The sequence below is a fragment of the Melanerpes formicivorus genome, unplaced genomic scaffold (genome assembly GCF_026170545.1).
Source record: "Melanerpes formicivorus ecotype bairdi unplaced genomic scaffold, bMelFor1.0.p_v2 SCAF_12, whole genome shotgun sequence".
NCBI lineage: Eukaryota > Metazoa > Chordata > Aves > Piciformes > Picidae > Melanerpes > Melanerpes formicivorus.
In genome coordinates, this window is record NW_027142364.1 from 10,354,137 (window position 1) to 10,371,694 (window position 17,558).

The window sequence follows — 17,558 nt, forward strand, 5'->3', positions numbered from 1 at the left end:
TCTGTTCCAGACATTCTGCCTCTTCCAGCTTCCCGTCCCCACGACTTGTGCCCACTCTGCCATTGGCTTGAAAATAATCCCTGCCAGAAAGCTGTACCAGACAACGGGGACTTTGGCTTCAGGAAACTTGACACTTGTCACTTTTCACAATCACCAGTATCTTTCACTAACATTATAAGTTTTTGTTTCATTGAAGAATAGTCAGTAAAGGGTAAATACCACCAGCAACTCAGAGGATGCAACCCCCTTGTACTGAATGGATGCTGTTCCACAGACACAGATGAGTATTTATTAAAGGGACCGAGTTTATTGGCATCATTTGCACCAGGTAAAGTTGCTTTATACAACCAAACCTCCTGAACAAGATGGTCAGCTGCCCTCCAGCTAGCAATGAGAGCCTCTCCTACAAGTGGCCTTGTAAAGGTGCCTTCAGCTGGATAAGACTCCCCACACCATTCTGGAGAATGCTTATCTCCCACTAGCACACCAGCAAGTTCACTCCAGCGTAGGCACCATCCACATCTATTCTTAAATTACATAGGAAGCATCTCCTAACTATCTTAACCATGAACAAAGACTACTCTACAAGACCACTCCTTCTGAGCAGTTTTGTCTAAACATTAGAAGTTACCCTTTGTAGTTTGGTCAACATCTTTAGCTACAGTAGACACTGAGAGAGAGAACCCCCAGGAGCTCCTGGCTTCTCTGTCAAGGAAGATAACCAGCACATTCCAGCACAGAAGCAGTGTCTTCCAGTCTGTGTACCATAGAAACCACCTGAGAGAGAATCTGGGACTGGCCAGAAGTCCTATCTGCAGAGCTACCATCTGTTTCTTTCCTGCAAGTCTGGCTAGGAATTCAGTCAACCTCCTGGTCTTCAGGCCAGATGTGTCCACCCTGAGGAGATTAGCTCCAGAATTCCTGGACCAACCAGGGAACGGAACTGCTCATAAAGTGTTCTGGGTTATCCATACAGGCACAACCCTGATAAACAGCTACATCAGAATTGTGGCAGGATAAAGCTAAATTTCATTCTTATAGAACAGGGATAACCTACATACAATACTCCACAGATTTTCATCTCGGTATCCACTGAATTATTTTAACAGCAACCAATTGCTGCCTTTTGATGAAAGCCCTATAGCATTCCTAAGGCAGACATGATGACCCTGCATGGCATTCTCCTAATCCCTGTTGTATGTGCATCTGGAGATGGGAGCCCACAGAAAAAAAAACAAAAGCAGATAGAAATGGTTTTGAATTACGTATCCATTAGGCTGAGAGGGTGGAGTACTGCTGGGTGCCAAACTCCCTCTCTGCACTCTGAGCTGCCCAAGAATCTTTACAAATCCCTTTGACACTTCCCAAACCATCTAAGTGTTGAACCAGAAAGCCTAAAGCTTTTCTGACAAAAAATGTTTTTTTCCTGAACCTCCTATGGGAGTAATAAGCCTCTCCTATTATGAAAGGACAAGTTAGCTGAAAGAAGCAATATAAGAACTAATGCCATTTGCTAAGATGGATTGCTATTATTTGAGCTGTCCATCCACACATATTTGTCCAGAGCATATTTTTAGCCCTAGAAGCAATGTAGTTACAGATCACAGAACAACCAAACTGCCAGAAAACATGGACTGACTTACCTTCATCAAAATAAATCACAACAGGTTTTGGAACTCACATAACTCAGAAGCCATGGGTGACCTTGAGGGAGAAGTTGATTAAAGCTGTCACACAAAGCCCAGTGTTATACTTTATAGCTAATGACACCCAGTTGCCTACTGAACCTTCCTTGCTTGTTTGTGTCTGCACGGCTGTTCAAAAGCTGAGATGCTGCTCCTAAAAACTGATTGAAGGAAATTTAGCAGTCTGACTTGCTCTCTAAAGTACAATGCTTTCACATGAGGCTGTTAAGCTAGTACTGCTTTAAATTCCTCAAACTGGAGTAAGGAACCCAAAAGCAAGGGGCAAGATTTAAAAAGAAACAAAAAAACCCCCAAACACACCCCAATCCAGTTAACTTGCCCCCTCCATAGTTAAGTTATGTACACCTGAAAAGTTCCCAGCTCTTCAGTACAAAAGACTAAATCCTGCCCTGGGGCAGACATAAAGGTGGCAAGTTTAGACTTCAGCAGAACACTACTGCATACACAAAATTGCCTGCAGCTTGCAGGGTCCAAAGTCAAGGATTTGGCTTCCCTGTGGAGCCCACGCTGCCATGCTCCTGAGAGCCCAGCTGCACCATGCCTGCCCCTGGTAAAGAGGGATGACAACTACCATGCAGAAGCAAACTGCTTTGAAAGTCTTCACTATGGGAGATGCTGCCAACTCATTCATACAACAAAAAGAACAGGACATAGAAAAGTTGTTTTCTGTGTGTTGGGATTATTCTGCAGAAAGTAAGCACTAGTACACCAGGTCTGGGGATCCTGGTCAGACACTGAAAGCCTTGTAGAAGGAAAAGTGTCAGAAGATCCAACATTTTGTTACTGGGGGCTTAGTCCCACAGCACAGAGCATGATAGGCCTTAGGGCTCTAGCCAGTACTAAACCTCTACATCAGGGCCAGGACAGACAGCATGCTACCTAGGCAAGCCCTCACCTAGTGCTAGCCCTTCTGGCTTCCCAAGCAGCTACATAAGAGGAGGCACCCCAAGGACCTTCACTTTGAAGCAGCCTGTGCAGCAGGGCCTCCTAAACTCCAAGCCCAGGTCTTTTTCACCTAAGAGGCACAGTGTTACAAGACAAATATGGTTATACTCTCCCAGAAGTCATGTATATTCAAGTAAATTACTTCAACTCTGACAGTTTTCAAGCAACAGCTATTGAAACATATCCCCATGTAGGCTGAGATACTCTTTCAAAAGTGCCTTGCTGCTGCCTTATATCAAACAAAGCCCAAGTACAAACTTATTCAAATATTTATTCAGAATACAGAATTAACCAGGTTGGAAAAGACCTTTCACATCACTGAGTCCAACCTATCACCCAACACCATCTAATCAACTAAACCATGGCACTACGTGCCTAATCCAGTCTCTTCTTAAATACCTCCAGTGATGGTGACTCCACTATGCTATTTGTATTATGCCTAGTGAAAATGGTCCTATCTTCTGCCTATTACTGTTCCCTCTAACGCCCCTAATGATAATGGTGTCAGCCAGGTACTCCCCACAAGTAGGCACAGTTCATTATCACACTCTTTAGGCTGTTTATACATTCATCTAGAACAAAACAGCCAGAGAAGACAACAAAGTATTCTCAAATTATCGTAATTAGAGAAAGTCCTCTCCTTAACAAGCTTTTTGCTGTTGCAAACAAGATTTTCCTCAGGAAATAATGGAGCATTATAGCAAAACTCACTACACAAGTTTATTTTATAATAATTGACCTATAATTGATTTTAATTTACAACAAATCATAGTTCAGTTTCTTTCCCACTACGTCTAAGATTCACATGTCCAAGTGGGGCAGCGAGCACCCAGGCACCAAGACTCTTACCTGTGTGGTCTGCGACAGCACCAATGACCAGGCTGTTGAGTCCTTGTCCTCCAGAGCCTGCTTGAGAATATGCTGGGTTTGGATATGCCTTTAGGAGCTGACCACGATCGTGATCTTTTTTCTTTCCATCCTGTCTCACCTTTCTGACCCTCAGGACTTACTATTTTAAAAGACTTACTATCTTACCCACTCTTTATCTGAGTGTCTCTCAAGTGTTTTCTGCTCCTGCCTGGGTGTGGGCTGCTGCTTGTTTAGGCTGCCCCTTGTTTTTCTGATCCAGGTGTCATGAATTGCTGCAGGTGGACGTGCCAAGATCTTGATAACCTGCTAATGAAGAGGTCATCAACACCTGCCATTCCAATAGCACCTCCTTCAGACATGTCCACAGCTCAAACCTCCCCTTCATAACTTTTGGGTTTTTTCCTATTTTAAATTAGCTTTCTACAGTGCAGCTGCAGGAAACACAAAGAATTCAGCTACACTCATTATCAGGGCTGCATCCTATCTGGATTAAAAAAAAAGGTGTATTTAATAACATACTAGCAGGTTTTCTGTCTTCCTATCAGTGTGGAAGTTTCATTCAGTGCTGTACTTCCATGAAAATCTTTTCTGAATTCAACTGATGGCAAAGCATAGGTAAATGCTTTTGCAATAACACTCAGCATAGTCAGCTCTTCCAGTCTCAAAACTTAACAGCAGCAGTCACCTTGCAGCTGCACAATGCTGCATCGCTGCCTTGCTCTTGGAACAGCTTTACTTAACCTACATTTTCTTGACTAAAGCAATCAGTTCTCATTCTGCATTCATTGGACAATGTGAATAACGAAGCTTGGCCTTCCTCACGGAATCCCTACTCACACCTGAACTAATGTGGACTTTCCTTTCCTGACTGAAGATACCCCATTGTTTCATCTAGTTCTTTGCAGGCCTATTCACATTTTGGAAAGCAAACTCAAACATGCTCTACTTGACACAGCTCTGAACAAGAAGGAACCAGTACCTGAATGCCTGGAGAAGAGGTATGCAGTCTTTGCCAGCTGCACAGTGAGACTGCCAAGACAATTTTTCTTTCAGTTAGCACCTACAGAAATGGCTGCATCTCCTCTCCTGGAGCCCTGTGGAATCACACTCATGTCCAATGCAGATTTACAAAATGAATTATTGCATGAATACATTATTGCATGAAATACCAGGTGGCTGTAACCCAACAAATTTGCCAGTTTACCTCTCTGCCACCCAGGCATATTGCCAAGCAATATCTCTGACTCCCTCCACATAGTCCAAGACATTGAGACTGTATCCAGGTCCTACTGGGCTGCTCTTGGTCCCTACTAGTTATTAGCCTCTCACTCCAGGCCCACACTACTTCATGATTTCATTGCTTTCAGTTAGGTGTTTTCAGCTTCAAAAAAGCCAATCAGTCAAACAAACAAACAAAACCCCCAAACTCCTCCCACATCACATCTCTGAGAAGCTCTGAAGAAGAAATTATTTCAGACATTTTGGAAATGATGCCCAAATCCAGATTCTATAGCTCTTTGATCCCCACACATGGAAGCTGAACTAGGATGGGAAATGGAATAACTCAGTATAGGAAAGCTAAGAAAAATCAAAGTGGGAACCTAAAACTGAACTTTTGTTTTCCTCTAACTCAATATTCATGTTGTAGAAATGATGAAACATCAAGTCAAGCAGTATGAGGAAAAGCATTCATATTTAGAGCGCAGTCATATGCTGCAGTTAAAAGTATTATCGAGCCCATAAGCTGCACTCCTCAAAGTAGTAGCTGATGGTAGGTTTGTGGAAGAGAAGATCATAAAAAGTATAATAAAATCATGAAAACCTGCTCCTTAACTACTCATTGTAGAGGTATCAGATACAGCATCAGACTATGTAAGTTTTTACTGTTACCACATTTCCTCCCAGGTCTCCATCTCTGCTTGATTAAGCTTTCTCTGCCTTTCATTCAAAGCAGGGCAGTATGTCTGGGAAGATGAGTTCCTATTCCGTGACAGGTAATGAATGTCCTAGGACTGCTTCCTTGATTTTCTACAGGCATGGGGGCATGCCTAAGGTATCACATAGCAGGTAAGAGTGTGATCTTGCAGTACACAAATTCAGAATACCTCTGGTTATGCATTTCAGAGTGTGACACAAAGAAACCTGGGCTGGAGACTTCAGCTCTCCATCTCAGCCATGGCAACCATAGCTCACTCCAGACTGCTGTTTATGGAGGGTTTCTCTCCAATAAAAGCTGCTTAAGAAAGAAAGACAGAAAATATCTTAACAGGCAGCTGTATGAGGGTTTGCTTTCTGAAATATGAATGCTCTGGCAACAGGATTTTATCATCCTCCAATGGCTTTAAATTTTAACAGTATAAATCATCTTCTGATCAGCATTAAAAATATAAATCAGTATCTCACTGGGAGAAAAACAGCTACAGCCACAAAGTCCCAAATTCCAGTTTGATGCACTCCAACCAACACTTCACAGCCAGATGACCATTTTTGGTAGCATCTTCAAATGGGTACTGTTGTATTTCCCCTTAATTTAACAGTTTGCTGGGGTCTGTCCTCCAGCAGAATCTGGGGCTGCAGCTCCTCCACAGTGGGAAGTAATTATCCAACCCAGCCATCCCAATGGCAGAATTAGCCATCCCAGGAAACAGATGGTTTGGAGCACATGAGACCATCACTCAGTTTGTTAAAGCTATTGGATGCCAGCAGTCTCCAGTCTCCTTGTTCTAAGAGCTGCCAAAAACAAACAGAAAACCACCAAAAACACCACACAACAACCAAAACCCCCAACCAAACAATCCCCCCCCCCAACAACACCACCACCCTAACAAACAACTACAAGAAAACAATCTAAAATTGAGAGCTTTCCAAAGAATGACAGTTGAAGGTAAATTATTTCCTGCACAGGGTAATTTCCATACAGAATAAGTTCCTGAAGAGGGACATTAAGCAAAGAATGCAACTATGTTTGGGAGATAAGTAGGTAATTTTCTAAAGATGAGGATGCTAGGCACATAGAGAAAAGAAAATAAAGAGAAGGGAAAGGACACACTCATCACTCAATAGCCTCTTTTCTTGAGTGTTTCGCACTTTGTCAAACACAGATCGTAACTGTAAATGCAGCAGGGCTTCACCAAGGGGAAAAAAACCTCTCCCAACGACTAGGGGCAAACCTGCTCCAGATTAACAAGTACACAGCTTCTGAAGAAAGCCACATACCCTGCACTGGAAGATGAGAGGAGGCATAAACCACAAGAACAGAAGCACCAGCACACCCTGACCAGGCCCATCTTTTGCTGAATGAAGCAGGTCTGTCTGCCACTTTGCAGACAGGGTAGGAGGAGCAAACCCTGCCTGACGACACTTGCACCACAGCACATCTCAGCCCTCCTGCTTTCAGACAACTCTGTCCTAGAAGAGCTACATATACTATCAATAAAGAGTTAAATGAATACTATCAACAAAGCAGTCTATTTACCATCTACACAAACCTTACTCTCAGTCATGAAGAATAAGGCCACATTCTCTCTTGGTTTAACAGACTGTGTAGCTGACATGAGGAAACATGGTGTTACTGTCCAGGAGCAGTGAGAGCCAGCTGCTTCCTCAGGAAAAGGGATTCAGGAGCCAGGGATGACCCCAGTACAAGCAGAGCCCTCACCAACAGGGCAGCATCCCTCAGTCTGGGCCCAGTATCCAAGCATCCATCAACAGTCCCAAACATGGTGACCAACAAACAAGGTCTAAGGACCAGCCACAGGGCCAAGGTCCATCTAGGAGACAGGGAAAGAGGAGTGGAACTCAGCCCACCTACACCACAGCTAGGGCAGGGGATACCATGGGTGGGAGGAGGACCCATGTAAGGCTGCTGGGGACAATGAAGCCCTATTAGCGCCCCAGGACAGAACAGCTGTCTCTCCTCCAGTGAGGTCTCCCCTCCCCCTGATCCAGACCCATGAAAACTGGAATCATTGTAGAGGCCCCTTGGGAGGCTAGTCAAGGCAGTCAAGGCCTGGTAGCAGAGTCACAGCCCTGGCACTCATGTCTGTACATGACCTGTAAGGGAAAAATAAGCAAGAAAGCTGATGGAGGGTGTATATGCAAAGACCAGAGCGTTCCCAGGATCCATCAGTCTCACATGGAAAGATGATGCTATGCAGTGTCTCCAGTCTGTGTTGTGATCCAGGAATATTCAGTCAGAATAACTTATTTCTAGCAGCTGAGGCCCTAGTGTGAAAGACAGATACAATCATATTCACTTATGGAGAAAACTCTGGCAAAATGCAGAATCCGTATAATGAGAGGCAGGATTCTAGAACAAGCTCTCTGCTTCTACAAGTTTAAACATCCTTCCTGCCTCTGCTTGAGAAAAGAAGGACCTCTATGCACACATGTAAGCAACAGGCATGATCTATGGGGCTCCAGTCCCTTCTGCCAAACAGCACATCAGTCTGCAAAATCTCCCTCTCCATCAAATGAAGAATGAAGGTACCTACTACTTTTCTGTGGTTTGAAAGTCCCCTTTTGTCTACTGAAAAGATTTTTTTCAAGTCTGACTAGTTGGCTGGCCATAACTACAGAACCTTAAGCTCCCTGTTGGGACTGCAAATGAAATTTGGGGTTCAAACTGCTCTGCTAAACTCATCAGAATCACCAGTCATTAGCTACAGCTAATTTAACACTCAAAGACATTTAGTGCTGAAGAAGAACCGACAGGAGTCTTCATTTTGCAGCAGGTAAACAATGTTCTGTCGAAGGGAAAACTTTCCTCTCTTCCACAGGTAGACAAAAGATGGCATCTGTGTGCAACACTGAGGGTGAGAGTTCCACAATGTATTGCTCAGTGCCATACAATATATTTTTGCATTGGGATTGCTGTCCACGCAAGAAATTCCTAATTTGTAGGATAATTGCACCTCCCAAAGTTACCCAGCTCATTAAAGTAATCTTGTTAATGTATTAAGCAGAGGTAAAACAAAGTCAGAGGCATTTGGAAGGGAGGAATTTCACTATAGAGACTTGCATCAGTGAAACACACAATTGATCCTGTTTACAGACCACTAGCTATCTGGCATTATTAATAAATCATATCCTGTTTCTTCCCCTTAATTGCACTGACTGCATTAACAGAATTAGGAGAAGAGCCTAAGAAAACTGAAAGAACAGATTATTTTGAGAAGAAAATTGGGAGGCTGATGTACTGTGGCATATTGCTGAGAGAAAGCAGGTGGTCACAGGTGGCTCTGAGCCTCAAAAGGTAATGACTATCTATACACTGTGCTACAGGGCTTGGTTGCACTTTGATGAAATACTCTGTCTATGAGCTGGCACTGCACATTTGTTTTCAGAGCAATTAAAATCTACAGTGGATCAGAAAACACTATTTTTATGAAAACCACAGCAAGACAGTAATTTACAGACCTATTGTATGAGCAAAAGGATTTTCTCCTGTGGGCTGAAACCTCATTATTTTTCACCTCATCCCACTTGGACTTACTTTTTTCCTTAACAGAGGTGTAAAAATTTAACTACCACTATTCAGTTACATTTAAAACTGCACATTTCATAGACAGGTGCTGCAAAGGTGTTACCACCTATTATCCAAGGTGTTATTATCTGACTTTCAAGGTAACAGATTGTCCTGTGAGCTGTACTTGCACAGCCACCAATTTTTAGTGAGCCACCGCTGTACAGTGAATGATTCATTAATGGGCACCAATGATAAGACAAAGTTAAGCCTCATCTGAAAGGGCAAAGATATACTGAGATAACCACATTCCATGGAGAGATTTTCTGAAATTTAAAATACTATGCCTATAAAGCTTACTGGCAACAATTAAATTCTTTACTTAGGATGATTTATCAAATACTCTGCAACTCATTTCCGATGATGTTTAGACATTTTTCTAGAATCCAGAGCAGTGGCACTTCAATCTCCATAGATTTTGTTGTCCTTTTGTTTGCAGCAGAACAATCTTTTGTAGGGCTGCACTGTCTTATCCATACTCACCATTACAGTGTTACTATTAAAAAAAGCCTTCATGCTTGCAGGCTGCCAGTTCACGTTTTTCAACAGACCATTCCCTCCAGCATCCCCTTGTTGGAGGAAACAAAAGGGCCTTCCTTGTGTTCTTTGAAAGCTTCAGTCATAATACCCCAAAAAAGCATCCACAAGTGTTCAGTATCCACTAGCAAGACAAACACAGGCCACTCTATTTTAGGAGATGGCTCCAAAGATATTTCTTTACAAACCCTCCTGGGTGCAATACTCTGGCTTTAGACAACTCATCTCATTCATTTTCTCAAGAAACATGCTGTGTAAGTTTAAGGTTGGACCACAGCTTTTATGAGCCTTGACAGCTTCTTGCCTTTCTCCCTGCATGGCCATGTCTCTTCTATTTTTCTAAATCTGCCACCCCTGTGTTTATGTCATGCTCACTAATGCTCTTTGGGAAAACTATCATTTTAGCTAACTAAAATTGTTCTAAGTTGTTTTGACAAGACGCCGAGGTGCAAACAAGAGCAATGCTCCCCACTGCAGCAGAAGAAATAGCTAAGAACTTCCTAGAACAACAGAAATATTTACTAGAGAGAGGAAAAAAAAAAAGGGGGAGGGGAAGGAATTAATTTCTTTAGGCTCTGTCTTCACCTTCCATAAACCAGGAATATTTAAACACAATCCTTTAGAGAAGGAGCACGTAAGTATTATGCAAACTCAAAAATGGTATTTGCCTATAACTAGGAAAAACAGCTTGGGAGTAGTATCTGGAGGAGCCTAAAGAGGAGTGACTCAAGAAGGTCATCTGTGGCACTTTTACCTAGTTCCTCTGGCAAACAGGATGAAAAATAAAATGCCTATCATCTCCAGTAGAGTATTAAGTGTTTTCATATTGCATATCTCTAACAAATGCTCTGCTTTGCTAATTATTTTTTTCCAAAATTACCTTGCTCTTGCAGTTAGGGATATGTTGTTATGACACACCAGGCCTCTGAAGCTATGGCATCTCCTTTCACAGCACTCATCCTTTTCCCTCTTCCTCATAGCACAAGTAGCAGAGCTAAATTGCTGCTCATCAGCAAGGTCTCCTCCTCCTCCCTGTCCTCCATCTCTTTTCCCCCAAAAAGCCCATTATTAAACTTCCCTCTGCATACAAATTCCTGCCCTGATCTTGCTTCAACCCAGTTGTGTCTTGCACTGTGCAAAAGGTTGCTGCATTTAATCTTAATTTCTCTGCAGCCCCTGAAATAAAAGCTCATACACCACAAAATTTCGCTGGCAGCAAAAACTAGCGTCTCCCTCTAGAATACATTTCCACTGTACCTCTGCTTCTCCCTCCTGTCCTCAGGGGCATGTGGTGCTTTCTACGAACAGCCTTGTTTTACTACAGTCACCTAATGATCAAGTTCAGGGAGCATCACCAAGCACCACCTGCAGCCTGCACAGCTTTCAAGTGTACCCACAGAAGTAGGAAGCTTGGAATATTACTCTTGTTCAATAGAATACTGGTATTAATGTCATGGTCCCTGCAGGGCACTCAGTATTTCATAGCCTCACACAGAACAGGAGGCAGGCAGGCACTGAGCCTCCTAAATTTTTTACTGTACAGGATACATCAAAGAGTGCTAATAAGCATTTTTGCCTAAAAGGTATCTCTTCCCATTGCCTCTGAAAACAGTTCAGGCTGTGGCAGAAAGCAAGTGACAAGTGTATATTTATGATTCTATTGCTAGGAGTCTTTGACGAGTACTGGGAGTACTCACAGAAGCAGAGAAAATCAGGATGTCAGAGTCCTGCACTTGCTGGTGGTTCCTGTTGTGTGAAGACCTTGTATACTGTGTGAAGACCTTGTATACAGTGTGAAGGCAGAAAGAGGACAAAGCTTTTCTCCATGTACTGCTTGCCTTGCAGAAGGATACGAAACTTAGGAACAGATTGTTTGGCCACAGTCTGAAGCTTCTACATTCCTTATTGTGATTGAAGAACGTTCATTCATACTGGAGCTTCAGTAGGATCACTTATGGGAGACAGTGCTCTTCAATTCTGTGTGCAGAGGAATTGTAAGCCTGAACTTTCCCTCTTGGGTAAAGAGGAGCACAATCAGAGCATCTGAAACAAATACCCAGTGCTTGGCAAAGTCAAGAATCAGCAATATTAGTGGCATTTTCTTTTACTCTATTTATTCCAATTCAAATAGGTATTTAGTAGTTTCACCTGCTCCAAAGATACAACTGCAACTGTCTTTACAAATGGCTTGAAAATCCACCTAAATCTACCAAAATTCCCATTCAGTCTCTGCTTAAATTCAGTGTGTAGCATCTTCTAGAAGTTTCTTCCAAAACATTTCCAAGGTTATGCTCTACCCTAACTGTACACTGGGTTTTTTAAATGCTGGCAACTAAACTTGCTTCTTGCTTCAGTGCTAACAAAGGTCAACTGAACCAATGACCGGATTTCGAGAAGCACTGGAAACTTTATGTACTCAAAAATTCCTTGCTGCTCCAGTGCATAGTCTTCAATGCAAGCAATGCATCTGTCAAGAAGTAAGTGTCATTTAAGAAGCAATGCCATTGATTTTGCAGAACTGCCAAAAATACAGTTGCTTGAATGAAGACAAGTCAGCAAGACAGGCCCATCTTCTCCATTCTCTAGTTCCTTTAGCACCTTCCCTTTTGTAAAACAGACTGGAGACCCTAATTCAGCAAAGCATTTTGTCATACCTTCAAGTCCCTCTTAGAATCCAAATACTTCATTAAATCAGAGTCCCTAAGGTTAATGATTTCTGCACCATAGAGAGGAAAGATGAAAAAAAAAAAATAGGTATTTTTCAGACTCAGGCAAATATTTGAACATAGTTCAAGAAAAAAGCAACTGTGCTGAGCAAGATCTCACATGAAAAGCATTATCACTAGCCTGAAATCAAACTGACAACCTTTAAATCAGACTTCAGCTGATCTTCAGACCATAAAGCAATACTTCTTCATTCAGCAATAAAAGACTAGTAGCCCAGGGATTTTACTGAGCCTGGTGGACAACACAACTGAGTTCAAGCAGTGACACAAGTGTGTCTTCATTGTATTTGACTGAAGTTCAATAAACTTGTGTAGATACAACCGTCAAAGGCAGGGATGCTGTTAACAATTTCATGAAGGCAGAGCACTTGGTGAGATGAAAGGCAGCTGCCAGCTTGCAGCCACAGGACCAGACCCTTACAAACAATGAATGGAGACATGACTATCGATTAGCGCTTGTCAGCCCACTGGTTTGTCTGAACCTGCTACATCTTAAGAATTACACTTAACAGAATGAAGTAACCTTCGCCTCTCCTCCCCTTGCTCCCATCCAGATTATAATAGATTAAAGTAATTGAATACTCAGAGGAAGCTTACACATTTTGGGGGGCCTCAGAAGCAATTTTCAATTTAACCATAGGAAGTGTGTGTGATTTGATCAAGCCCATTTAAATGAGCTCAACAGAAGAGTCAGCTGGTATAAAATAATTTCCTCAGGAATGAAATCTGTCCCTATCCTTCATCAGTCCTGTTCCTCCCCATACCCATGTACACTTCCTTAGCCTTGTACAGGATTGCTTTAAATAACAGAATATTGTTTATCAGAAAATCCATAAAAGCCACAATATATTTGCATACAACAGAATCTCTGCAATATTTCATTTCCAGGCACTCACCGGTTTCTATGCAAAGAAAGGTAAAATTGAAACTCAAGACAACAAATTCTTGCTGGCCTGAATATTCAAAAGCTGTTCCTGAGTGTTTGTGCTAAATGAGAAGTGGGTTTGCTTTGTTTTAAGATGAAGACAATCCTGTTATGATTCCAAGGCATAAGCACAGTTCACATCTAGCTAAATGTAGCCATTTAATTTAGTAACTAAGTACTGTAGTACTTAGTAAACACTTATGTAGGATTTCAAGTAGCAGTAGCAAAGATATTTCACAACAATTTGCTTCCTGTTATTCCTCAGAGCCTCAATCTTGCCCCCAAAAACATCAAGAAGAAAGACAACTAACAGGAAGGCATAAATACTGTTGTGGGGAGAAGAAGAAAAACTCACAAAACCATACACCAAAAACCCCAAAATCCAAATAAAAAACAAACAAACAAACAAAACCAACCAACCAAACACACAGCCAAGCAACAACAACAACAAAACAACAACAAGCCCACACACAAAAAAAATAAAACCCAACTAAACAATAAGCTACAAAGCATCCAGCATCTGACCCCATTGCAGCAAGATCAGCAATCAGCACTTTCAGCAACAGCCAGCTCTTTATCTCCTGTATGGAAGACACAGTGCTGTGAGCAATTAAAAGACCAGTGTAATGCCAGGAAGGAGGAATAATAGCAATTCAATCAAATAATACAAACACATCCAGCTATTTAACAATAATCAGTTACTGGGTAAAAGTAACTGTAGAGAATGTTTTATCTGCAATTCATTTTTACTCTGCTGCAAGTAATGCTGGGACGATAAATAATATTTTATATCCAGCAGTAAATAGCACTATGATTTACTGAGATTTCAAACAGGAGTAAGCAGCTGACACACAGTGATATGTACCATCATCTCAGCATAAATTCATAACATTTAATCAGCCATTTGCTAGCGAAGGATATCTGCCTGTTGGATTGCCTTTAATCAATACTAACAGAATTTAAAAGAAACATATTTTGAAACAGAGAAAATCAGATGTGCTATTCAGCTGATTCTCTCTCATGCTTGAGATTTTGTGACTGCAGTCACATCTGATGTGCCTAAGGGTCCATCGCAGTTTTCTTTCCTATCAGTGGGAGACTTCACTCCAAGGATACTGGATCAGCCTGGAACTGGAGTAGGCTTTGATTTATTTTTATATTTCTTTTCCTTTGATAGCTCAGCAGACAGTCACGCAGGGCCCTGTTGTAGAAGGCACTACAAGCTTTCTCATCGTTAACTCTGTGTGTTCCTTTTGTCCTTCACTCTGGGGGTTTTGCAATGCAACAGCAATTCAAAAAGAAGTAAAGGGATGTTTTCTCTCACCAGAACAATATTTACTTTTCTTATGTAAAAACAAACAAACAAAACCAGATTGAAATGAGACTTTGAATATTTTCAGCTTGTTAAAAACATTGTGGAGAAGCTGATAGATTTCTCTATGTCCAGCAAAGAGCACAAGACATAAAACCACTATTCTTGAGAGAGAAACCGAACCAAAAATGTTCAGACATAGATATACCTTGCGCTTCTCTTTTTTCTGATAGCTTACTCGCTAGCTCTTCCAACAAACTTACGCATTGATAAAACCATAACTCTAAATTATACAGAGACACAGAAGCAGTTTATTGCCAGTCAAAAAACTAAAACAAAATTTAAATATTCCTTTCTTTTCTGCCCTCACAAATTTTAGCAACAAAAATGAAACCAAAATAGCCACACAACTCCAATATTGAGGGTTTTTTATGCAGTGGCAAACTACTAAATTATTCACAAAATAATTTAGTTTGTTGCTGGATAAATGGTTTGTCATTATACAACCCCAACCAGACAACTTGAAACCTACCAGAATCCATGTGAACTAGACATTACAAGGGCTCTGGAGACCCTGGCCATGATCCAGCTCTGCAGCAGGTCTCCCATACCAGCTTGGTTGAGTCCCTTTGCCTCCCTCTGCATCACCCAATGTGTGAAAGGCAGCATTCACCACCTTTGAGAAATGTTATCCAGAAATGTGCACTGAACAGATCACCTCTTAGTGCCTGGTATGACAAAAATATGTCAGTCCCAAAACCACAATGAAAACTGCCTATATAATTCACCCTGTTATACATCACATTCCCAAAATTACATGTTTTAGCCACAAAACAAACCACATGGGTTTCACAGAGAATTCTTGCAAGAGAATTTCTTAAAGCAGCACAGCATTACAAAGTCAGGTCCTTTATGTGAAGTCCCTACATATGTCTATAAATATTCAAGCCAACTGAAAAGCTGTCAAATGTACCTATGCCCGTAAGAGTCTCTGCACTGCCTTTTTGTTTCACAAGCCACATTCCACTAAAAAACAGGAAATCTTGAGAAAAGTTCACCTGGGACATTATTCACGTGCATCAAACTCCAGGAGAGGAAACAGCATGTCTTCCATTTATTGCTATAAGAAACTTCCTGTGCTGTAGGCTTTATACTTTGTGTGTGCATTTCTGCCTTTGACATATCATTATACTTACCCTTACATGACTCCTACTTGTATACAAGGAAAGATCCAAGTAATACCAGGGTCAAAAGCATAAAATCATCTCTTAATCTAGAGTAACACATAGATTTATATAGCCTTCTGGCAGCAGTACATCTACTATACTTGTATTTTAGTTCACACACCACTTTCAAGGCTCCAATATTTCAGCACAATTACAAATTAATGAGATAGGTAGTCTCGGTTACACAGATAGCAGCAATCTGTAAAAGGGTATTAGGAAAAGGAATAGTTTATTGGCTCATGAAGGTTCCAAGTGAGCAGTCACATTAGCATGACAGCAGGAGGTCAAGAGACTCATTAGCCAGCAGCTGTAACATATGCAGCTCAGTATTTATATAGTAGCAGGATGCACATGCAACATACACTTTAGGAAACTCCATTCTTTGGGTGCTCACTTTGACATTAACTTTGCCTATATTCCCCAACCCACCTGAAGCCCTAGGGTACTCACTGAGTGTGTGGCTCATTGCTATATGCTTACAATAGGATGTAAGTTTCTAATAGCCAGTTTTGTTTCATTCACTGCTGTGTTACCAAAAATAACATCGCCCAGTAGCACAGTGGGACTGAAACAACGAAAGCAGCAGAGAGATGAACATCTGCTGATCCCCTTACCTGGGTAAGCCATCCAAACAACAGCAGCAACTACATCCCCCGCACCAGCAGAACACCAACCTTAAGTTGGCTGGATACAGCCATCAGAGAAGCATTGTGTTAATTCCCTGAGCTCATGTTTTCACTGTGAACAACAAAGGAAGCATGGCCTGGGTTTGAAATTTAGGACTTGAGACAAGGGGAGAAAAGACAGATGACAGATGACAAGTAGAAAAAATGTATGTGTGTGTCGAGGAGAGATAGAGCATCAAGGCAGTATTTACAGAATACTTGTTATCAGGCTGGGGAGAAAGTGTTGAAAGCCTTCACCTTGGATAAAAACCTAAATGACATGGTGCAAAACTGAATAAATTAACAAAAATGAAAGGTTTAGATGCTGATAAAATAAAGTGGCATGGCTCCACTGATTCCAGCAGTACTCAGCTGTTTCATAGCCACTGAAGGTGACTTTAGCATGTTTGGAAAGGAATTTCAAAGGATGAAGCCTATAGACAATCTAAAGCTTCTTACTGTAAGTCACTCAGACAGGGGGAAAGAAACAGTCAAATAATCTTGCATTGTATGAAACAGCAGTGCCAATAGGGTAACCAGGTACCTTGTTGAAACGGGCTTAAAGTTTGGCTGGTGTTTCTTGTCTCTCTCACTCCTCCCTCTCTGGTCAGATATGCCACATCCTTTGTGTAGGGAACAAGGGATTAAAGCAGAGACATACAAGTCTTTTTCTCTAAATCAGATATGTAGAATGGAATAATTGCCTCTGAATATGCTTCATGACTGATACCAGCAAACACCTTAATTATTAATTGAATTTTTTCAAACCAACTGTATCAAAGCCTAATATATCAACTCTTATCACAACTGCAGCACTCCAAGACTTCAGCATTATTTCTAATTAAACACATGGGTACCTATATGAAAGGGAAAGAACACAAGCTTGGTTACTTTCATGGTTTTCAGATGTTCCTTAAATTCTGCAAGAAGCTGTCTCTCTTAAGCATTGGGGTATTTCTCATTAAGAGCTGCCTTTTTTTTTTTCTTTAATCAGAAACATCAGATGCTGCCTTCTCTTAGAAACATTTTGGCCTAATTTTTTTTTTCCACCTATAAATGGCAACTCCAGACTTCCATAAAAATCAGAGTGAGAGCACAACATGATCAAACACAGATTCTAAT